This window comes from Eurosta solidaginis, chromosome 1 (genome assembly GCF_040869045.1).
Source record: "Eurosta solidaginis isolate ZX-2024a chromosome 1, ASM4086904v1, whole genome shotgun sequence".
Lineage (NCBI taxonomy): Eukaryota > Metazoa > Arthropoda > Insecta > Diptera > Tephritidae > Eurosta > Eurosta solidaginis.
In genome coordinates this window covers 147,523,939-147,549,523 of record NC_090319.1, presented here as the reverse complement: position 1 = coordinate 147,549,523, position 25,585 = coordinate 147,523,939, and the positions used below count along the sequence as shown (strand labels likewise).

At 41.2% G+C, this 25,585-nt stretch overlaps 1 protein-coding gene, 2 long non-coding RNA genes and 1 pseudogene across 11 annotated transcripts in view; 2 read left to right on the top strand and 2 right to left on the bottom strand.

Moving 5' to 3' along the window:
- LOC137236868 (uncharacterized) overlaps nt 1-25,585 on the top strand; it is a 1,561,671-nt gene that overhangs the window by 536,993 nt on the left and 999,093 nt on the right. The window lies entirely within an intron of this gene.
- Nucleotides 6,325-6,971, bottom strand: LOC137236871 (uncharacterized). 2 transcript variants are annotated; one of them, XR_010948680.1, is made up of 3 exons: nt 6,933-6,971; nt 6,572-6,878; nt 6,325-6,513 (listed from the first exon to the last, which is right to left on the bottom strand). It is a non-coding gene; the product is annotated as an uncharacterized lncRNA (long non-coding RNA). The 2 variants fall into 2 exon arrangements; XR_010948681.1 differs by having other exon boundaries at nt 6,572-6,838; nt 6,933-6,970.
- On the bottom strand, nt 7,127-9,090 carry LOC137236872 (uncharacterized). Its single transcript, XR_010948682.1, has 3 exons — nt 8,978-9,090; nt 8,855-8,894; nt 7,127-7,282 (listed from the first exon to the last, which is right to left on the bottom strand). It is a non-coding gene; the product is annotated as an uncharacterized lncRNA (long non-coding RNA).
- On the top strand, nt 7,542-8,672 carry LOC137238659 (WASH complex subunit 1-like; annotated as a pseudogene).

The window sequence follows — 25,585 nt, the reverse complement described above, 5'->3', positions numbered from 1 at the left end:
CCGGCGGTACGAAATCCCTTCAAAGATGCGGATAATGCCCCATCAACTTCGGCACAGGCAAGGAAAAGACAGGAATCGGGACAACCACCTTCCTCTGCGAATCAGAATGTCAAATCCTGCCATGCCAATTCCAGCACAGGCGTGCTATTAGGAACTGCTCGCGTACACATTCACCATAATGGTACCGACTTCTCCGCGCGGGCATTAATTGATTCTGGGTCTGAATGTTCCTTTATAACTGAAAGACTGAAACGCAGAATCAATTTGCCAGCGAGGAAAATGCATGCCCATGTTTCAGGCATCACAAATGCGGTGTCAGCTCAGGTGAAAGAAGCATCCAACATCGAACTACGTTCACCAGTGGATCCCTGCTTCAGCCTGACTACACCCGTACTAGTTCTAACGAAACTCACTGGGAATCTTCCATCCTGCCATATCAACGCAATGACTATGCAGGCATTCCCAGACTTAGTTCTGGCAGACAAGAGGTTCTACGTCAACGAAGACGTAGACCTCATACTTGGCGGAGACATATATCCCCAAATTATAATGAACGGTATAAAAAAGAATGTGCTAAACACACTCTTAGCCCAAGAGACAGTGTTCGGTTGGATACTGACCGGTCGTATCGAATCACCGAATCCAACGAAGAGCATTATGTCTTTCTACAACGAGGTTGCGTTAGACAATCAACTCAAAGCTTTCTGGGAGGTAGAAAATGTACCCAAAAATAAAATATTAAATGAGGATGAAAGGTACTGCGAACAACTATTTAAAGAAACAACGCAGCGAAGTGAGAATGGAAGGTACACCGTGTCACTACCATTCCGGCAGGATTACCCTAACAATATTAACTTGGGACTATCCCTGAAGCGTGCATGCTCTCAATTCTTCCGGAATGAGGGGCGGCTAATAAAAAACCCAGATTTAGGAAAAGAATATGTTCGAGTGTTGTCAGAATATGAAACGCTTGGACATATGAGACAATTAAAAAAGAATATCCCATCCGACGATTCGGATCATTACTTCCTGCCCCACCACGCCGTTATTAAAGCAGAAAGTACAACCACCAAGGTACGAGTAGTATTTAACGCCTCGAGCCCTACGGCCAACGGTAATAGCTTAAACGATATTCTCCTCCCAGGCCCAGTTCTACAAGCCGATCTACCCATCCTTATCTTACGGTGGAGACTATACCGTTTCGTCTTCAATAGCGACATCGAAAAGATGTATCGACAAATTTGGGTGAACGAAAATCACACCAAATTTCAACGTATTGTGCATCGCACGTCCCCGAATGACCCTATTAGTCTTTATGAATTAAAGACGGTTACCTTCGGAGTGAATTGCGCTCCATATCTCGCGATAAGAACGCTCCTACAACTGGCAGACGACGTGTTAAATTCACACCCTACAGCGGCTAGCATACTAAGAGAGAGTATGTACGTAGATGATGTTTTATCTGGAGGACACACAATAGCGTCAACCATCAAAGCAAGAAACGAGATTCGCGAAGCCTTACACTCAGCTGGCTTTCCATTACGCAAGTGGACTTCAAACTGTAAGGAAATTCTAAAGGACATCCCCAAAACGGATTTGCTCAGCGAGGATTTCTTAGCGTTCGAAGAAGCTAGTTCGGTAAAAGCCCTGGGAATACGATGGAACGCTCACTCAGACGTATTTTATTTCAAGGCAGGAACCCTGGAAAATGGCGAAAACATCACCAAACGAGCAGTCCTATCCGCTATAGCCAAACTTTTCGACCCTTTAGGCTGGCTTGCGCCAATGGTCATTGTGGCAAAAATACTCATGCAGAGTATTTGGTTAGAAGGCACCGCTTGGGACGACCCAGTATCGAGCAGTACGCTAGAACGATGGAAAACCTTCACCGACCAATACCATGAAATCGATAAAATCAGGGTACCTAGATGGGTCAACTTTTCACCAGGAACCGACATCGAGATCCATGGATTTTGTGACGCATCCGAGAAGGCTTATGCAGCGGCCGTTTACATGCGCGTAAAAACAGATAATAACATCTGGACAAACCTGCTTCTAGCCAAAACTCGAGTAGCCCCAGTGAAAACTCTTTCTCTTCCACGTTTGGAACTTTGCGGAGCCGTGCTGTTAGCGGAAATCACCGAATCAATTTTCAGGAACCTCAAGTTGGGACCAGTGAAAGTGCACCTTTGGACGGATTCAACTATCGTCCTCGCATGGATAAGGAAACCGCCCTGTTCTTGGTCCACTTTCGTCGCACATCGGATCACCAAGATCATCGACATGGTCGGAAATAAGGACTGGTTGCATGTAAACTCAGAATCTAACCCAGCAGATTTGGGTAGCAGAGGATTACCTGCGTCTGAATTGGTCAACAATTCGTTGTGGTGGCAGGGACCTTCTTGGCTGCAAGAAGACACTTCCCAATGGCCAGCACAAGAAAGTGACTACATCACCTCCGTAGAGGAAAAGAGGGCGAAGACCTGCGCAACAACAACAGTAAATACTATCGATGTTCTTCAACGCTTTTCAGACCTACCTAGGGCTTTACGGGTGCTCTCATACGTAATGAGGTTCTACCGAAGAACTCACCCCAAAACAAAAAAATCATTTCAGGTCGAGTCACCTTTAATCTCTCCTGATGAGATCAAATCAGTAACCCAACTCTTAATTAAAATCTATCAGAAACAACACTATAGTTCCGAATATAGTGATCTAAAGGCCGGAAAACCAATTGCAGGGAAAAGTGCAATACTCTCACTTAATCCCTATCTAGACCAACTTGGCATCATTCGGGTAGGAGGGCGACTCGGGGCGTCAAAGGACTTAGCTTTTAATGAACGCCACCCAATCCTCCTCCCATACAACTGCAGGTTATCCCGTCTTACAGTCCTAATGTTTCATCAACAAAGTCTGCATGGGGAAAATCAACTCATGTTGCGTCTGATACGCACCCAATACTGGATACCTAACATCAAAACCATGATTAGGGCAACCATTCATAATTGCAAAGTTTGCACGATACACCGAAAGCGTGCTCAGACCCAACTGATGGGTATTCTCCCTCGTGAACGCACGACATTCAGCCGTGCATTTACGAATACTGGAGTCGACTTCGCCGGACCCTTCGACATTAAAAGTTACCGCGGCAGAGGGTGTCGACTATCCAAAGGCTATGTCTGCCTTTTCGTGTGTTTTTCCACACGAGCGATTCATCTGGAGGCCACTACTGACCTCAGCACCCCATCATTTCTGGCGGCTTTTGCCCGGTTTATATCTAGACGCGGATGTCCCAAAAACGTCTACTCCGACAACGGTACAAACTTTGTCGGAGCTTCACGATCCCTACGATCGGAATTCAAAACTTTCATTTCACAAGCCCGAGACAATGCTGTCTCGAAGTACAGCCACCAATCACTCACTTGGCATTTCATCCCTGCTGGCGCTCCCCATATGGGAGGGCTGTGGGAGGCTGGAGTGAAAAGCTTCAAAAGCCATTTCAAAAAGATAGCCTCACCACACAAATTCACATTCGAGGAATTCCATACACTCTTGTGCCGCATCGAGGCATGCCTGAACTCGCGGCCGCTCAGCCCGGCATCCAATGACCCAACGGACCTTGAGCCGCTTACTCCAGGTCATTTCCTCACTGGCAGCCATCTAATGGCTCCGCCAGAGCCGGATGCTAGTGAGAGCCCTGCCTCGATGATCAATCGGTGGCAGAAACTCAAAGTCCTCCATCACACTTTCTGCAAGCGATGGAAAACCGAATATCTATACGAACTTCAAAAAAGAGTGAAGTGGAAGCATCCCAGACAGAATATAAAAGTGGGAGATCTGGCTGTCCTCAAAGAGGACAACTTATCTCCCAACGAATGGAGGTTAGGTCGAGTTGTCAACGTACACCCCGGCGAAGATGACCGAGTACGTGTAGTCGACCTCAAAACAGAGAAGGGTCAAGTCAGACGACCTTTGGTCAAACTGATCCTTCTTCCAACGGAAGGCCACTACTGACCTCAGCACCCCATCATTTCTGGCGGCTTTTGCCCGGTTTATATCTAGACGCGGATGTCCCAAAAACGTCTACTCCGACAACGGTACAAACTTTGTCGGAGCTTCACGATCCCTACGATCGGAATTCAAAACTTTCATTTCACAAGCCCGAGACAATGCTGTCTCGAAGTACAGCCACCAATCACTCACTTGGCATTTCATCCCTGCTGGCGCTCCCCATATGGGAGGGCTGTGGGAGGCTGGAGTGAAAAGCTTCAAAAGCCATTTCAAAAAGATAGCCTCACCACACAAATTCACATTCGAGGAATTCCATACACTCTTGTGCCGCATCGAGGCATGCCTGAACTCGCGGCCGCTCAGCCCGGCATCCAATGACCCAACGGACTTTGAGCCGCTTACTCCAGGTCATTTCCTCACTGGCAGCCATCTAATGGCTCCGCCAGAGCCGGATGCTAGTGAGAGCCCTGCCTCGATGATCAATCGGTGGCAGAAACTCAAAGTCCTCCATCACACTTTCTGCAAGCGATGGAAAACCGAATATCTATACGAACTTCAAAAAAGAGTGAAGTGGAAGCATCCCAGACAGAATATAAAAGTGGGAGATCTGGCTGTCCTCAAAGAGGACAACTTATCTCCCAACGAATGGAGGTTAGGTCGAGTTGTCAACGTACACCCCGGCGAAGATGACCGAGTACGTGTAGTCGACCTCAAAACAGAGAAGGGTCAAGTCAGACGACCTTTGGTCAAACTGATCCTTCTTCCAACGGAAGAGACGGATTGCGAGAAGGCTAAGAACTCCTCCTAACAATCCCTTCGTCCCTCCATATCCTACTTTCGAAAAATTTAAGCCCAGCTCTCGTTCACCCAGAACGAGGCCAACCAACAACCCTAATGCAGATCCCCCATCTGCCACAAAACACTTAATTTTCCTTTTTTTACAGTCAAACCCAAATTCACCCGCTCACCCAGAGCGAAGATACCAGAAAATATCCCACAATCGACTCGCTCCCCTGACCGAGGACACCATCCCCATTCACTCGTTATCCCATAACGAGGATACTAGAACAGCCCTACCGCAGATTCTCTATCTGCCACAGAATACCTACGCACTCGGCCATAGGCACGAGGCTAACCGAATTTAGCAAAATCTCAAGTCTCAACAGGAGCTACGCTCCCTGAAACACAAGAATACTGGTTTCAAGCCATCCACGCGGAGTTTAGCGCTGGAAGACAGTGGATTGGGAGCCTACTTTAAGTTAGCCTAACGTGGTGCTACCCCGAAGCGTTTTGTTTCGCTACGGATGTTGTACGGAATAATAATAGTGACCTCCGTAGCACCGCACATCCAGCGAATTAGACGATGTACACCACTGTTTCAAATACACATTATTTCGATGGCATTGCGTTGGTTTTAGAGATGTTAGGTGACATGCCTTCACGCCATTAAATTTGTCAAAACGTTAATCATTCATTTCCAAAAAATTTTTTTGGTAGGTTATAGTACACAGTCTAAGCGTTTATACCTCAACAAACAAAGTAACCGTAATGTGAGTTTCATAAAGAGCTTTCTCAAACAGACTTCAAGCTTAGAAGACCTTGATGATTGTTTACAAATTGTGTCAAAATAAGCATGAAGCCCTCGAAACGGTTCGTCCTTTAATCTTATAACCGAGAACTACAAGAGAAAATCATGGAAATGGATGCGAAAGGGGCTGGAAAAAACTACAAAAGAACTAAAACACATTGTGAGGAAGATATAAAGGTTATAACGAACGGCGGAGATGGTAATGGATCAGATATTAAAACATTTATTGAAGGAGATGTGGAAAATGGCAATGAAAACAGTCTTATTGTTACTAGTATCAATGGTGAACCAATTGACGCTTGTGCAGAAGAAGCAATCCATTGGGATAGTCAAATCAGTGCCGTATTAAACAATGAGACGCTGGCCAAGGGAAATGTCACATCCAACATTAATATCATAGACAGCTACAACATGTGTGAACTCTTTTATTGAGACGCAACTAGTCCGTCTGAATCTGCTGAACAACTAAAACAAAGCGTAGCAGAAGAATAATATAGTGGACGTTCAATGTAGTGCCACCCACCACAAGCACGACTACTGTCGCATAAAAAAAAACATGGTTTTAATAATTCATGCTGTTAATGATGCATTAAACCAAACGATTGTATGCATTCGCATTTATCTATGTATGTAGACATATTGACTTTAACAGCATTTATTTATGAAGAAACCCGCTATATAAAATGCATATCGAAATAGAAATTCAAATTCTTACTCACTCTCTTTTTATTATAGTCTTCGAAGTTCAAATATCTTCCAGCACACATTCTTCGGTAGTTGGTTATTTGTATTAGTACTACCCTTAGTGTTCGCAAAGGTTGTTTCTTTTTCGTCCCGCACTTCATCTGTTTGAGCAAATAACAATTTGCTCCGTGTAAAATTATCTTCACGTTAGCGCAAGGAGAATTATAGTCCTAAAACTGATTACAGTTAACTCAAATGATTTATATTTTAAATGAAGCTCTGTCTTACCCGATGTGTTACCAGTAAAATCGTAGGCTCTATTATTTTCTCTCGTAATGATCATCCGAGTTCTATTTCGTCCAAATTCATCCATCCGCGCACAGGAATATCCCGTAGCATCAAAGACGGGACCATCATGGCCTATATCAGCGGGCTTAGACGTCCTCGTACTTTCCAATTTCGTCGGGAGTTAGGCGTAAAGTCACCACCCTTATACAGGTGTACAGCTTGCGGTGCTAAGTGATAATTCTCCAACATAGCAAGCCACGTTCGGACCTTATGTAACACAATTGACAACCGATTCCTCAATGTTAGACTGATAATGATAGTGTGATTCTAGCAAAGCCATTAATAAAAATTATCAACCTACCAAAGTACTTTTGGCTCGACTAAGTCACACCGTTCGAGCAGGTAGCCACCATTTGCGATGTAAGAAAGAGATCGCGTATATGGCCCAAGATCAATTTCCCATACTTTATGCATAATCTCACCGCCGGCATTATTTAGGAAACTTGGTAAGGAATCTTTCGGTTTCGATTGTTTATTATTTCTGACTCAGTCAGATATATCCATATGTTACGTAAGCAAATATTTTTAATACTAGCATCACTTGTATCGGATACTAGTAAATCGCAATAGTATCGTTTCAATTTGGTATCCGTTCAATAATAATCGTTCATTACACAACATCAGCCTAAGGCTATTAACGCTGCTTTGCGTCTATCAGGATTATGACATTGTGCAAAAAAAAACATTAAGCAGTCAAAAACATCAATGCAAATGGTTGGCGATAGACCATTTGCTTCACCAGCAACCTCTTTCAAGTTAAAATTAAAATAACTACAATAACCAAGTACTAATGTGCCCGCAACGCCTGCATCTATGCCTATCGCCGGACAACAGCTGTTGTTTTTAGCAAAGCATGTCATCTCTTCAGCTGAATTAATTAATTTGATAAATTTTAATCACGAAAAAGTTGAATGTTAATAAAAATTAATTAATTGCAATGTATACAGTGCTTGTGATACCACCCGATCTTCGCCAGAAAGAAACAACTATCCAAGCGGCCATAGCGCTCGCTTGTCTACAACAAACAATAAATTCTGTATTTGACCGCATTGACAATCGCACCGAGCGCAATAAAGCTAAAGTGAAAGAGTTGAGCACACGCGTTGAAAAGGCGCTGTTGAAGATCCGAAGTTTAGTTTGCACTAAAAAAGCAATAAAAATTTACGCTCCAGCACGTTTTCCATCGTCACAAATTTTCGCGATCTACCGCACACGTTTATATACTCCATAGCAATGGTTGAACAACCTACACAGCAACAGCACAATCAGAACTCAATCTACGAAGTGCATAGCAATGTAGACGCACCTGCAAAGCTAGCACAACAGGAAGAGTCAGTATTCTTCCATGTACGTTACAAGGATTCAGATAATCCCATGCGTGGCGCTACTGTGGCTGCTGATAAATCACAAGTAAACAAAAGCTTCAGCATGGGCGCTGTACCTATTAAACTCCGTTCAGTATCATCATTGCTACATTGTAATAGCGGCGAGTTGGTTTATGGTAACAAGCACACCGAAAAGGATATGTGGAAGACAGCAAATTCTTTAAATCACCACCCCAACGCCGTGAAAACAGCGCAATCGGGTAAACAAAAGCAATGACTAGAACCAGCTCCATACTCAGTGGCGCATCGCAATCAGAAAGTTGACTCATTTGGGGGCTTACGATATACACCTCGTTTACATGAAGCACCTGAAATTGATTTGCGACTTGACTTGCACGGCATAGCGGATGATATATATCTCGAAAGCAACGACCAACAATAAATAGCTCCATCATTATACATAGAAAATTTGCCCGATTTGCCTGAGCTCGAAGAGGCAGACGTTGAGATATCAAAAAAAAAAATTTTTTTTGCCGGAGATCCGGTAATTGTTCATTTGCCTCCCCCCCCCCACTACTGCCATTATCGTCGATAGCGCCAACAACTGTTACAAAAATCGCTAATAGCATACAAGTGGCAGGAGCGGCGTCACCAGCGGCACCACCAACACCACCTCCACTTATGCCGTCATTGACACAGGCAAAATCAGCAAATGAACAAATTCTAAAGGTAAAATCTACAAGTATTGCCGTATCAAATTCCAATACTGATACTTCACGCAACGAGCTAATGGAGGCCATACGGAAGGCAGGTGGTGCACGCGGTGGCCGCTTGCATGCAACAGCTGTGGCTCCTGTTGATGTAGTTGACAATCGGTTAGGCAATAAAAATCCGATACGATATCTGAGCTCCATCTCCGGAATATCCACACCATCCACCTGAAACATAAAAAGAAAATTGATTAATACTAATGAATAGAAGAATATTCAATTACAAATTACTAACTTCAAATTTTTCTTACCATTCATGATCACCAAACTAGAAAACCAACCGTACTCCAGCCACGCACCGTAGTCAAAGAATGTGACAACGGGAAAAATCTTTCGATTTTAGTCCCGTTTGTTTCAATTCATGTGAATTTACACTCTATATACGGGTGTGTTTGGATGTTTGTTTTTTTTGCTTGTCTTCCCTTTTTTCTATGTGGATGGCATACTTGAACCAGTGCGCGGACTTTTTATAAACGGAATGTTGGAAAGCGACAGATGAAAAGAGTAATGGTAGTGGGAGATTTTTTTTACCAAGAAAACAATAGCTACAATTTATATATTTGTACCAAACAATTAATCACTTATTGTAAAACAAATAACGCGCATTTCAAGGAAATGACACTTGTAAACAAGACAAAACTACTTGTACATTTGTATATACATAACTCATGACTATACGGACTCACTTTTTCCTGTGTTTTGAGTGTGGAATACTGACAAAAATGTACCAAAACATCTAATCACAACAACAATATTCCAAAGTACCAAAAATACTGCTACAAAATACCCGATTTCAGTTACTACATTTATCTCATCAAAAAATTTATTTCTTGTTTAAATTTGTTCACAAATTTTTCAAAATTGACTGATTTGGTCAGTATCACCTCCTAATGTTGGTTGGGCAGGCTCGGCATTAAATACTTAAAAATGATCGCAGTATTCGTTTTCAAAGCGACAATACTGAAATATTGGTACATTTTGGGCCTCGGTAGTATTAGTAGTAGAAAATGAAAACGGATCAGAAAAGTTAGTAAATGTACCAATGCGGTAAGGTCCGTGCACTGACTGCCCATATACTTATACCGACTTATGTATATATATTTGCCTGTTTTTCTTTAGTGCTGCGTCAACTGACGCACGCTGGTACCGAAAACTCGCAAGAGAAACAAAATCGGGATCGTTACTGACGCTTCGGGCAGTCTCAACAAAATACTTACGCACAAAAATAAAGACGAAACCCCATTTAAAAATAATTATGCTCTCATTCACAAACAAAAAAAAACAAAAAAAAAATTTTTTTTGGATTTTTTATTTTTTTTTCTTGCTGCCGTCGGTTTGTTTCCCTGGCTGGAGGGCAGGACTTGTTGTTTTCAACAACAAACATCACAAACTGTCATAATTACGGCTTCGGTACAAAAACAACCCGAGTCCCGAAATTAAAGAGTCCCGAAATGGAAAAGTCCCGAAATTAGATAAAATCAACTTTTCTACGGCACTAGTGCAACGACAAAATACATAAGGTATATATGTATATATTTGCACGCCACAAACTCAACATACCAGCTATCAGCTGAGCAATAAATACACGACAGGGTTGCATGTTACATTTAGCATAATGGTACGTGCAGATAGAACGCGGTGAACGCATCGCCTATCTGCAAATGTATGGCAGGTGAACGTAAATAACGCATGTCTGCTTTTGCAATAAAACACCTCCGCTTCACCCAACCAATCTCACCGTCACTCGCCCTGGCACCTCAAAAGATGCCACACCTCATCCATAAAATGTCACAGTCGACCTGAGAGCGACACGACGCGTTATACGCTGGAACGGAGACCTCGGCCTCTTCGTCCAGCCCAGAAAAACCTCAAAACCCTCGAGTCTGGAACGGAGACCTCTGCCTCTTCGTCCAACCATCAAAAAAACCGCAAATCTGGAATGGAGACCTCGGCCTCTCCATCCGGAACGACAAAAACCAAAGAATAACAAAAAATGGTGCCACTCTGGAACGGAGACCTCGGCCTCTTCGTCCAGCCTTACTGGCCATCGACAATACAAATGTTACATTCTGAATTTCTATATTTAAGAATTATGTATAATTCAATGGCAAGAAATATTCACTTCACTGTTCATAACCGCTAATTCTTTCATCTTAGCTCAGGTGGCATGCTAAGCAAGTCGAAAAGGATTCCCGGCCATTTTGCGTCGCAGACGAAGTCTTCATTTAGATTAAGTTTAGTGTGTAAGTCTTATATTAATTTTTTCTCGTTTCAGCGGAGGTCATTGGCGAAAAACGATGTTGCGGATCGCAAGGGGGGCCGGCATGTTTAGGCAGGATGCCTAACTTTTCCGCATCTGATTGCGACCTCCCCCCAATGCAACTCTGCAAATCGATACTCGATACTCGAATTAATTTGTAACCACCCACACCATCGCCGCCACATGCATGTGCATGCACGTACATGTACGTGTATGTGTGCTTTTTGTCAGCACTCATGCATATGCATGTCGTGGTTGATGTGTGGGTGCCTTTCCCCTCCAAAACGGAGGATTTTGCGGGTCAACGGTTGTGGCTTGCTATGCAACCGGCCTCTTTGATTTCAACCGCCAACCAGCACGCATCTGCCGCCAACGATCTCCACTGTTTTCCAGAATATATTCAGGTAATATTGTAACCAGGTTATATATATCTATTCACATAATAAAGTTCACCCATTATAACGAGGAAAATCCTCCTGTGCTTCTTATTTGTCTCGTTTGAGTGAATCTTCTCTTCCCACTGAGATCGACCCCGGTGCGCCCACCTCTCCAGGATTAGACGCACACCGGCCGAACATTAGGCAACATGATATATTCACCGCTACTGTTAATTTTCTTTTGCAATGTCATTCTTATTGATAAAGCTTTTATGCTATGCAAATAATCATATATGTAACTTTTTCCTTTTTGTCATTGTCAAATATACTCTCGTGGACATAAGTTGTAAGTCGTGTCGTTTTTGTCTTATTACATCGGTAATACTGTGCACGTAAGTCCTCTATCCCTCTGATAGGTTATGGGGCCAGGTCGTAATAGGGTCTAAAGTTAATCACAAGTAAAGTTAAAAAAAAAAAAAATGAGTACACCTGGATTATATTCGATTGAAAAGCTGGACGACAGCAATTACGTATCGTGGGCGGTGCAGATGAGGAGCGTTTTTCAATTTCAATATTTAAAGGAGAAAGTCGGTATAAACCTACGTTCTAAAATCTAACTTTTACGAAGAAGCAGCAGCGTTTGACACCAAGGATGAAAAAGCATTAGCTAGCATTATGTTATGCATAAAGCCGTCACAGGTAAATCATGTTGAAGCATTGCAATACAGCGGGCGATGGCTTGGAGTGAACTTCAGCAAATACATCAACCCACCGTTCCGGCGCGAAAAGTTGCATTGTTTCGCCAATTGTTATCACTTAGGTTGAGCGAAGGTGATAAAATTCAAGACCATTTAGATGAGTTTTGCGATATACATGAAAGGTTGGCTGATATATCGGTAACTTTATCAGACGAAATGTCTGTGATAGTATTATTAGCAAGTTTGCCCAAATCGTATGAGAACTTCGTTGTGGCGATCGAGTCTCGAGATTCCTTGCCTACATTAACTACACTAAAAGTCAAGTTGCTTGAAGAGGGGGCGAGGCGAGAATAAAATGTATAAAAACTGGGCGTGGCTTCAACCGATTTCGCCGATTTCACACAAAGCAGTTATCGTCCTAAAATCTAAGCCTCTACAAAGTTTCCAAGGATTGGTATTGTTTTGTTCGACATATGGCATTAAAAGTATCCTAGACAAATTAAATGAAAAAGGGCGGAGCCACGCCCATTTTGAAATTTTCTTTTATTTTTGTATTTTGTTGCACCATATCATTACTGGAGTTGAATGCTGACATAATTTACTTATATAATGTAAAGATATTAACTTTTCTTTTAAAATTTGACTTAAAAAATATTTTTTTTTTAAAGTGGGCGTGGTTGTTCTCCGATTTTGCTAATTTTTATTAGGCATACATATAGTAATAAGAGTAACGTTCCTGCCAAATTTCATCATGATATCTTCAACGACTGCCAAATTACAGCTTGCAAAACTTTTAAATTACCTTCTTTTAAAAGTGGGCGGTGCCACTCCCATTGTCCAAAATTTTACTCATTTTCTATTCTGCGTCAAAAGTTCAACTCACCTACCAAGATTTATCGCTTTATCCGTCTTTGGTAATGAATTATCGCACTTTTTCGGTTTTTCGATATTTTCGATATCGAAATAGTGGGTGTGGTTATGGTCCGATATCGTTCATTTTAATTAGCGATCTGAGATGAGTGCTCAGGAACCTACATACCAAATTTCATCAAGATACCTCAAAATTTACTCAAGTTATCGTGTTAACGGACGGACGGACGGACGGACGGGCGGACGGACGGACATGGCTCAATCAAATTTTTTTCGATCCTGATGATTTTGATATATGGAAGTCTATATCTATCTCGGATTCCTTTATACCTGTACAACCAACCGTTATCCAATCAAAGTTAATATACTCTGTGAGCTCTGCTCAACTGAGTATAAAAAGAAGAAAAACTTTCAGCCAATTCTAAAGGGGTCGCGTTCAAAATTGGTCGAAATGGGATGGAATACCCCATATATATAAAAAATAAATAACCCTACACAGGCTAACGTGAATATATTTCATTTTCTCCTTGCGGACGGGGCCGCGGGTAAAGGCTAGTAATATTATAAATGCAAAAGTTTGGATGTCCAGACGTTTGTCTTTGTGACTCAATCACGCAAGAACGGTTGGACGGATTTGGATGAAATTTGGCACACATATAGCCAATAGTCTAGGAGGATCTACTAGCTATATATTTTTCAAAAGGGAAGAGGTCCCCGACCTCTAAGAACAGTTATAATTTAATTATTATATTTTTTCGTCTTTGTGACGGAATCACGCCAGAACGGCTCCTTCTCCTCCCGCCATCCGGCATCCGCCCTCCTTCAATTGTTTTTATTAGCACGCTTTTATTACATTTACCTGTATGTTTCTATGTAACTCTTCATTCGCTACCTTATTAGCATGGTTTTATAATTAGTTTCACCTTATTTGTAATCCCGCTAGGGTCATATCGAGAGCCTTCCGGGATAATTTCTGGATGGTTTTCGGGATCACTACGGGATTTCTTCGGGTTATTTTGGCTCCCTTCTGTAATCATTTCTGGACTTTTTCTCGACTAATACGGGATCATTTGGAGACCCTTTCGGCATCATTTCTGGATGGTTTGGAATCCCGTCAGGGTGATTTCGGGACTATTAGGGGATCATGTGAGGACCTTTCCGGCATCATTCCTGGATCCGCCCAGATCCCGATGGGGTCATTTCGAGACTATTGCGGGATCATTTGGGGTACCTACCAGCATCACTTCTGGATGGTTTTCGGGATCCGTCCGGGATTCCGTCGGAGTCATTTCGGGATCATTTGGGATCCCTTCCGTCATCATTTATGGATGGTTTTCGGGATCCGTCCGAGATGCCGTCCGGGTCATTTCGTGACTTTTTCTCGACTAATACGGGATCATTTGGGGGCCCTTTCGGCATCATTTCTGGATGGTTTTCGGAATCCGTCCGGGATCCCGTCGGGGTCATTTCGGGATCATTTGAGGACCTTTACGATATCATTTCTGGATGGTTGTCGGTATCCGTTCGGGATCCCGTTGCGGTCATTTCGGAATTATTTGAGGTCCTTTCCGGCATCTTTTCTGGATGGTTTTCGGGAATCGTCCAGGATCCCGTCGTGGTCATTTAAGGACTTTTTCGGGATCATTTGGGGTACCTTCCGGCATCATTTCTAGCTGGATTTCGGGATCCATCATGGATCCCGTCGGGGTCATTTCGGGACTTTCTTGCGACTATGTCGGGATCATTTGGGGTACCTACCGGCAATATTTCTGGATTGTTTTCGGGATCCGTCCGGGATCCCATCAACGTCATTTCAGGACTATTAAGGGACATTTCCGGCATCATTTCTGGATAGTTTTCGGGATCCATCCGGGGTCATTTCGGGACTATTTCTGGATCATTTGTGGTACCTTGCGGCATCATTTCTAGCTGGCTTTCGGGATCCTTCCGCATTTTTCACATCTAAAGAAACGATAAGGCAATATTCCTTAGAGCCTTCGATCCATCTAGTGCCACTTATGGCCTCTTGTGTCACTTCCTTCGCCATGTTCGCAGCTCGGATGGTAGATCTTCCTTTCCTAAATCCAAATTTGTTATTGGAAATACCCCCCTTTTTAATTTTCCTTACAAATTGGCGGCAGGCCATCTACTTATTTTATGCCGACTCGAAACGGCATCTACAAGGCATAAACATTCACTGAGAGAATTTCATCGCAGAAATACACTCGGAGTGCTTGCCGAACACTGCCGAGGGGCGACTCCGCTTAGAAAATTTTTCTTCTAATTGAAAAAGCTTGTTTCTAAAGATTTGATGTTGCTTTTCCCGGGGTGTGAACACAGAGTTTCGGTGTGATAGGCGCAGCACGCCTCCATCACACCACGGCGACCGCCATATAAATATGTACTGCGAGTAAATAAATACGCATGCTTGCTACATATATATACATATGAATATAGAAATGAAAATAGTAGTCACAAAACTGATTCTCAATTCTTTCAGTAGCAGCTCAGCCCATTCTCAATTTCTTCTCTCGCATGTAGTTGCCACACTTGATTGTTTCGAACAAAATTTGTAGTATAAATGTTTGACGTAACATTTTAAAACGAGAACTTGAAGTTATAGCAAAGTAAAGAATCAAATCGCAGGAAGGTAATCCACCACTGTAGTGACTTTACATGTAATTCGGCAAGTTTAATTTTCGTAACACTTTAAGTTGAAACGATTCCAAAACAACTCAAACTTTTATTTTGTCGGAAATATCAACACTAAAAAAGAAAGTTTTATTTATTATGTTATTAGATTCGTTGGCGTGAGCGAAAATTCATAAAAACTTGAACAAAATGTTACTAACTTTGGAAAAATCTTGTTCGTTCAAGCAAAACTTTTGCAATAAGAGGGCGCATTTCGCTTGCACGAGAAGTTGAAAAATTGTACCCGATAAATAGGTGTCCAAGTATCTCATAATTTTTGCATAGTAAACTCAAAGAAGGGTTTTTCCTTTTGTATTGATAACTGAAAAACTAGTTTTTTATTGTTTTCACATTTTTGTGTGTTTTCGATTTGATGTTTTTTTTATTTTTGTATTTTTTTTTTTTAACAAGTGGCACCATCGTCATAGTACAAAGTAGAGAGCACAGTGAGCGTAAAATTCTCTTTGAAATTTGCTCATGTATTGACAGTTGATCGCCGTTGAAATGACCTGTAAAATAAGTTGTGTCTACAGAAAATCAATTACATTGATTAGGAATCTATCAATTTTACAAAATTTTGTTAACTTAAGAGCGACAATTTCTCTTCTGTTGAAATGAATAAACTAATTTGTTCGCCTGGCAAAGAACTCGGTCGAATTAACCATAATTCGATCAATTTCACCGAATCTCCGTTAAGTCAAGAACAAAAGAACCGATTTGTTGATTTTACTAGCACCATTTTTTTCAGTGTTCTTACTAAACTTTTATTTTTAAATTTTGACATAGAAATTGCAAAATTATTTATGAAAAGTAAAAATATAAAAGTGGATCGCACATTACTTGGATTGGAAAGTTGGCAGGAAAGGAGATATTATTAGCCAATCAATTGTGCTCAACCTTTATATTTTTACTTCTCATAAATATTTTTGCAATTTCTATGTCAAAATTTTAAAATCAAAGTTAGCAAGAATATGTCTTTATATAAGGAGACATTTTACGCTGATTTTTGTAAATTTATATAAAGGAAGTGCTTAAAATTTTCTTTTATTTTTCTTTTTATTTTATTTTTCTCCTTTTCTTACATTTTGTCGGTGTCTTAAACTATCTGTTAAGTTTTACGCTTGTAGCTCAATGAGAACTTACATAAAAATCAATCCCAAAATTTCCTCCGTTCCATTTGATTTTTCTAAATATCTCAGTCCGTGCGCCCTCTAGAGAAACTATTTATATTGTGTCATCGGCTGTCATCGACCTCCGAATTAAGCTCTAAATTTTAAGCCTCTAGCTCATCGAGAAGTTTCTCAAAACCCGGTTTCGAATTTCCAAATTGTTATCTAATTTTTTGGATCCGTGCGCCACCTAACAGAATTTTTTTCTCCTTTTGTTCCTTTGTCACGGTGTGTTAACCTGCCTCTGAGGTTCCATATTTGTAGCTCAATGAGAAGTTACTTTAAAATCGATCTCAAAACACCAAATTTCCAAATTCTTATCTAAATATTTCGATCCGTGTGCCACCTAAGGGAATTTTTTCTCCTTTTCTTAAATTTTATCGGCGTCTTATCCTATCTGTGAAGTTTTACAGTTGTAGCTCAATGAAAACTTACATAAAACTCAATCCCAAAATTCCCCCGTTCGTTTTGTATCGTTCATCGGCTGTCATCAACCTCTGAATTAATTTTGAAATTTCAAGTTTCTAGCTCATCGAGAAGTTACTTTAAAGCTTTTTTGAAAATTTTCAAATTCTTATCTAATTTTTTCGCTCCGTGCGCCACCTGTCGGATTTGGTCCTTTTGTTGCATTGTCAGGGTGTTCTAACCTATGTGTAAAGTTTCACGTTTATATCTCAATGAGAAATTACTTAATGTTGGTAATAAGAATTGTTAGGCAACATGATATATTCACCGCTACTGTTAATTTTCTTTTGCAATGTCATTCTTATTGTTAAAGCTTTTATGCTATGCAAATAATCATATATGTAACTTTTTCCTTTTTGTCATTGTCAAATATACTCTCGTGGACTTAAGTTGTAAGTCGTGTCGTTTTTGTCTTATTACATCGGTAATACTGTGCACGTAAGTCCTCTATCCCTCTGATAGGTTATGGGCCCAGGTCGTAATAGGGTTTAAAGTTAATCACAAGTAAAGTTAAAAAAAAAAAAATGAGTACACCTGGATTATATTCGATTGAAAAGCTGGACGACAGCAATTACGTATCGTGGGCGGTGCAGATGAGGAGCGTTTTAGTCCACACTGAATTATGGGCAATCGCCAGTGGAAAAATCGTGAAAAGTGAAGAAGCCACAGCCGAAGAAGCAGCAGCGTTTGACACCAAGGATGAAAAAGCATTAGCTAGCATTATGTTATGCATAAAGCCGTCACAGGTAAATCATGTGAAGCATTGCAATACAGCGGCGATGGCTTGGAGTGAACTTCAGCAAATACATCAACCCACCGTTCCGGCGCGAAAAGTTGCATTGTTTCGCCAATTGTTATCACTTAGGTTGAGCGAAGGTGATAAAATTCAAGACCATTTAGATGAGTTTTGCGATATACATGAAAGGTTGGCTGATATATCGGTAACTTTATCAGACGAAATGTCTGTGATAGTATTATTAGCAAGTTTGCCCAAATCGTATGAGAACTTCGTTGTGGCGATCGAGTCTCGAGATTCCTTGCCTACATTAACTACACTAAAAGTCAAGTTGCTTGAAGAGGGGGCGAGGCGAGAAGAAGATAAAAGCGGCGAAGTTCATTCGCAACACGCGCTGGTGGCGCAGGCAAATATTCAGAAAGTTCCTAATGCCAAGAATATCGCTAGCAATAACCACAGTCATGGTGTGGGAGAAAAGAAAAAATGCAACAACAATGGCAGAAGTCGAGGTAAATGCTTTAATTGCGGGAAATTTGGACACTTTGCCGCGAAATGTAAAGAGCATCGTCATACGGTTCGGGGTGATAAATCGTTCGCTATTCTTGCTTCTATTTCTCCTCATGAGTTAAAGAGCGATGAGTGGTGTATTGATAGCGGAGCAACTTCACACCTATGCTGTGACCGCTCATTATATGTAACTTTTAGAAAACGAAACGAGAGAATAGAATTAGCGGGAAACAAGTATATAGAAGCAAACGGAATTGGCGAAGTATGTATACACACTGATAGCTATCGAATTAAATTGAAGGAGGTTTTGTACGTGCCAGACTTAAAATGCAATTTCGTATCAGTAAATAAGGCATGTGAACACGGATTAGTTGTGACCTTTGAAAATAATGGAGCTGTAATCAAAGAGAAAAATTCCGTATTGATAAAAGCGCAGTTAGTTGGCGGTTTGTATGTTTTTAAAAGTATCACAAACAAGTGTTTTGGTGTTAAGCAAGACAACGAAATAACCATTTGGCACAACCGCTTTGGCCATCTAAATTTTGAGAGCTTATATGAAATGGCAAATAAAGAGTTAGTGTATGGCCTCAAGTTGAAAGATATTTCAGTTAAAAGTGATTGCGTCACTTGTGCCAAAAGCAAGATTTGTGTTAAACCTTTTGCTAAAGCATCGAAAAGTCGTGCCGAAAGCTTACTAGAAGTGGTACACTCCGATTTATGTGGCCCCATGAACACGGATTCGATTGGTGGCTCCAAATACTTCCTCACCTTCATCGATGATAAATCGCGGTATATATTTGTGTATTTTTTGAAAGCGAAAAGTGAGGTGTTTGCTGTTTTTTTAAAAAATTCAAGCAAATGGTAGAAAAGCAAACTGATAAAAAGATTAAGTGCTTGAGAAGCGACAACGGCCGCGACTATCTTAATAATGAATTTGAAACGTTTTTGATTCAAAATGGTATACAACGCCAGTTGACAACACCATACACCCCCAGCAAAACGGCGTAGCTGAACGGGCCAATCGAACCTTAGTTGAAATGGCACGCAGTATGTTAGTACATAGTAAGTTGGGTGAAAATTTTTGGGCAGAGGCGCTGTTCACGGCAGTTTACCTTCGAAATAGAGCCGCAACAAAGTCGCTGGTTAACAAAACACCGTTCGAGGTGTATACAGGTAAAAAGCCTACAGTAACACACCTTAAAGTATTCGGCTCTTTAGCGATTGCTCTAGACAAAACGCACTCAAAGAAATTTCAACCCAAAGGGAAGGAATACATTATGGTTGGGTATTCAGTCACCTCCAAGGCTTATCGATTGATGGATCCAAACACGCGTAAGGTGATCACAAGCAGAGATGTAATTTTTATGGAAAACACGCACTTTGGTAATGAAAACGAGCACGTCGACATCACGTCTTTTGCTAATGGAGCCTTTAATGAAGATGAGAGTGAGAACAACACTAAGAGTGAGCCAGCAAATGATTTGAGCGAAGAATGCCCAGCTGAAGCAAGCGACGAAGGTATGGAAGAAGATAATAAATGTACAAATGAGGTGCGGTATGATCTGCGTCCACGTAAAGAACGTCATATATTGAATATGATAGATACCAACGAAATACCTGTACCCAATTCGGTAAGGGAGGCTTTGGGTAGTGCGCATTCGGCGGAGTGGAGGGCCGCTATGAAAGAGGAGTACGACGCCCTGGTAAAAAATCAAACTTGGTCATTAGTGGATCTTCCTACAGGCGAAAAGGCAATCAGCAGCAAATGGGTATACAGCATTAAAAGAAACCCTGACGGTAGTATTAAACGTTTTAAGAGCCGTTTGGGGGCAAAGGGGTGTAGTCAACAGTTTGGAGTGAACTTCACCGAAACGTTTTCACCGGTGTTGAGGTATGCGACAGTTCGTTTACTGTTGGCGTTGGCGTGTGAGCATGAACTGCATTTGCATCAAATGGACGTATCTTCAGCATACTTAAACAGCAATTTACAAGAGATAGTTTATATGAAACAGCCGGAGGGGTTCGTATGCGATGAGTTTCCACACCGAGTGCTGAAGCTCAATAAGGAACTATATGGATTAAAGCAAAGTGGGCGTGAATGGAACTCTAAGTTGGACACAGTTCTAAGATCGTTTGGGTATTCGCCGTGCGTCAGCGAGCCTTGCGTGTATACGAAACACGAAAATGGTAATTATAACATTATAGCTGTGTATGTTGATGATTTAATTGTAGGTGGCACCCGGTTAGAAGACGTAGTTGCCATCAAAGCAAAAATTGTGAACGAGTTTGATCTGGTTGACAGTGGGCAACTGCGGTATTTTCTGGGGTTGGAGATCCAGCGCGAAGGTAAAACAGGCGCAATTACCCTTGGTTATAAAAAATATATAACGGATCTATTAAACTGGTATGGTATGTCCGAATGTAAGGCTGTAGTGACACCGTTAAATGCTGGGTTCCAAGTCAGCTGTGATGATGCAAAATGTAGACGCGTTGATAAAAGGGAATACCAATCGCTTATCGGTGCGTTGATGTACTTGGCAATATCAACCCGACCGGATATTCTGCATTCGGTCTGTAAACTGTCGCAAAAGAATACCGATCCACATTTTGAGCACGAAGCAGGGGCTAAACATGTGTTACGCTACTTGCAAGGTACGAGCGATTTTAAACTACATTACCGAAAATCAGGTCAGCCCATTGAATGCTACGTCGACGCTGATTGGGGCGCTGATGTTGGCGACAGGAAGTCTTATACAGGCAGTGCATTTTATGCTGCCGGTGCAGTATTCTCGTGGGAATCGAAAAAACAAAACATCGTTGCCTTAAGTAGCACTGAAGCTGAATATGTGGCGCTTTCTACAGCTGCAAAGGAGGCAGTATATTTAAGAATGCTCCTTGCTGAAATGGGTTTTCCTATTAATAGCCCAACCTTAATTAATAGCGATAATCAAAGTGCTTTACATCTAGTTAAAAATCCGGTTTATTATTCTAGAAGTAAGCATATAGATTTAAAGTTTCATCATGTTAGGGATTTGTATAAGTCAGATGAGATAAGTCTAAATTACATTTGTACTGAAGATATGGTATCTGACATTTTAACCAAAAACCTTCAAAAGGTAAAGCATTGTAAATTTAGAACCGAAATGGGTTTGTATTAGTCAGATAGACAATATATACTTATAATATGTACATGTTGAGGAGGAGTGTTGGTAATAAGAATTGTTAGGCAACATGATATATTCACCGCTACTGTTAATTTTCTTTTGCAATGTCATTCTTATTGATAAAGCTTTTATGCTATGCAAATAATCATATATGTAACTTTTTCCTTTTTGTCATTGTCAAATATACTCTCGTGGACTTAAGTTGTAAGTCGTGTCGTTTTTGTCTTATTACATCGGTAATACTGTGCACGTAAGTCCTCTATCCCTCTGATACTTAAAAATCGATTGCAAGATTTGTATGAAAAGTGGACAAACAAATTATTTCGATCTGTGCGCCAGCCAACGGATTTTTTTCCTGTTATTGTTGTTGTAGCAGTGCTTCGCCCCATCCAATATGTCTGACCAATCACAAATTGTCATCAATGTCCTCTAACGGGAGTCCAGGGGCACTTGCTGTTTCAACAGGGGTGGACCATAATGAGAGAGGTGTTAGCGGCGTTGGTTCCACATTACCATTGAATAGATGGTTGGTGTCATGTGTGGATACGTTGCAAGCAGGGCATATATTTTGTATGTCAGGGTTGATTCTGGATAGGTAAGAGTTTAACTTGTTACAATATCCAGATCGAAGTTGGGCTAGAGAGACTCGCGTTTCCCTAGGGACAGTGCGTTCCTCTTCCCCAAGTTTAGGGTATTGCTCTTTGAGTACTGGATTCGCCGGGCAAGTTCTGACATAGAGGTCCGACGCCTGTTTATGGAATTCACCAAGGCCCTGCTTATGTTTTTTGGCTTCATACGGCTGTGCTCTCATGTGCCGTATTTCCCCATAGTTCTTACGGAGGTGACTCCTTAAGCCCCTGGGCGGTGTTGGCTCATCAATCAGATGCCTTTTGGGATGCCCAGGTTTCTGGGTATTCAACAGAAACTGTTTGGTTAGCATTTCATTTCTTTTTCTTATTGGGAGTATTTATTTATTTATTTTATTCGCCTTATGTAGATGGTGTTCTGAGGACATAAGGAGACAACCCGTGGAGGTTCTAAGGGCAGTATTTTGGCAGGCCTGTAGTTTCTTTCATTGGGCAATCGTTAGGCTTGGCGACCATATCGGGGACGCGTAGCATGCAATCGGCTGGCGAATTGCTTTGTAATTGGTAATGAGCGTTTCTTTATCTTTTCCCCAAGTACTGCCAGCAAGAGATTTGAGAATTTTATTACGGCTCTGGATTTTCGGTACAACTGCGGCTGCATGCTCACCAAAATGTAGATCCTGATCGAACGTCATACCCAAGATTTTGGGGGGTAGGACATTTGGTAGCGAAGTGACATTAACGTGTACGTTCAAAATGGTCGAAGTTTGGGACATCCAAGTTGTAAATAAGTTCGCCGATGATTTAGTCGGTGATAATGTCAGGCTTCGCGAGGTAAATTATATCTTATACTTGGGATATAATACGGTTTCATTCAATTATTTAAAAAAATGTTATAAATTTGTGACTTTGTCACTCACTTTTCTTTTAATAATAATTTTAAATGACTGCGGTGATTTGCGACTGCGCCGGAAACAGGATGTGAGTAATACTCACTCCTGTTATCAAATTTATATTAAAACAAATCGTGTTTTTGTATAATTTATTTTAATTCTTTATAAAATTTTACATACCGAAGAAATGAAACAGAAGGTCTACCGAATTAACAAAGTCACCTCTTAATACAGCAATCCTGTTGTTGAATCCTTTGGATCGAATTTTAATATATTGATTACGTTTTATTATGTTGAATCCTCTGATCGAATTTTAATATACTGATTACGTTTTATTATGTTGAATCCTCTGATCGAATTTTAGTGTACTGAATACGCCTTAAAACTTCAATTAAATTCAAAAGTTAACTCACTGACTTCACTGAAAGAAAAGAACTGACTATGCTTTGCAGTGCTTTTCATAGATGTTGAATGAGTGGCGTGATCCAATTCTATTGATTATTAGAATTTGATTTTTCTTTAAAATACCAATCACCTATTGTCACCTGCAACTTTATTTACCTTAAGTTCATTTGATTATAATGAAGGTAACCATTTGGTCTACATGCAGCTTGATTATGTGTAGTTATGTATGTAGTCACCAGGGGCCATATTCGCTAACTGTGAGTTTTAGAGTGTACACAAGAAATTGTGTAAACTTTGAAATTCTGATTCTGTAAAGAAAACTGTGAACAAAAAAAACTCACTGATAAAAACTTCGTGCGTTTTCTTGGCAGCCAGTGTACACTATTGTGACATTCAAAACTCATACGCACTGTTGCAGAATGACTTTTTTGTTTTCATGGCGTTTGATGAATATTTTCTCACTGACATAAGACTTTTACATTCAGCGCTCATTCAGCAAAACAATGTACACAATAATTTATAGAATCGCATGAAAATTTAATGTGTAAATTGTGTATGCAAATGAGTTTTAATGAGTGTACATTTTTCAGTTTTTCACAGTTACGGAATTGACCCCCTGGCCAACTGACTCCGCATGAGCGTGTTTAATTGTTTGGTCAATTGACTCCGCATAAATATGTTTGTAATGAACGTGGTTTATTAGCGTGTTCCATTATTTTCAGCTTTATTAAAGTACTGGATTTATTTTTGTTGTTTTCATGAGATGTGGGGCCATTCCTTGGTTATTGGACATTGTTGGGTTTTGGACGTTGGAGGTAGGTAAACGTGTAACTATATATACTATATATACCACCATATATATACTACTAGCCTTTACCCGCGGCCCCGTCCGGAAGGAAAAAATTAAATATATGGGCTATTCACGTTAGCCTGCTTATCAAGTTATCTGTTTAAAATTTGTTTTCTGTCTAATGCATTTTATTTCTGCAATTGAGTAAAAAAAAACCCAAATGAGTTGATAACCCGATAGGATCCCCTAATGATACCGAAATTATCCAGAAAAATCCACGAAATGACCCCGACGATATCGCGGACGGATCCCGAAAACCATCCAGAAATGCCCCGGCAGGTTCTTCAAAAGTTCCCGGAATAGTCCCAAAAAACCCGAAATGACAACGACACGATTCTAGGCTTATCCAGAGAAACACACAGAAATGATCCCTGAAGGGTACCAAAATGATCCCGAATGACCCTGACGGATCTCGAAAACAATCCAGAAATGATGCTCAAACGGTACCTAAATGATCCCATCCGTCGAGAAAAAGTCCCGAAATGACCCCGACGGAATCCCGGAAGGATCCCGAAATCCATCTAGAAATGATGCCGGCAGGTACCCCAAATAACCCCCAAATAGTCCCGAAATGGCCCCGGACGGATCCCTAAATCTATCCAGAAATGATGCCGGAAAGTTCCCCAAATTATCCCCTTATAATCTCGGAATGACTCTGATGGGATCCAGGACGGATCCCGAAAACCATCCAGAAATGATATCGAAAGGGTCCCCAAATGATCCCCTTATAATCTCGGAATGACTCTGATGGGATCCCGGACGGATCCCGAAAACCATACAGAAATGATGCTGGAAAGGTCCTCAAAAGATCCCCTAATAGTCCCGAAATGACTCTGATGGGATCCCCGACGGATCCCGGAAAAAATCCAGAAATGAGGTTCTCAAATAGTCCCAGAATGACTCTGGCGGGCTCCCAGGATCCCGAAAACCATCCAGAAGTGATGCTGAAAGGGTCCCCAAATGATCCCGAAAAAGCCCTGAAATTACCCCAACGGGATCCCGGACGGATCCCGAAAACCATCCAGAAATGATGCCGGAAGGGACCCGAAAAAGTCCCGAAATGACCCCGTCGGGATCCCGAAAGCTATCCAGAAATGGTGGATGAAAGGTCCTCAAATGATCCCCTAATAGTTCCGAAATGGCCCTGACGGGATCCCGGACGGATCCCGAAAACCATCCAGAAATGA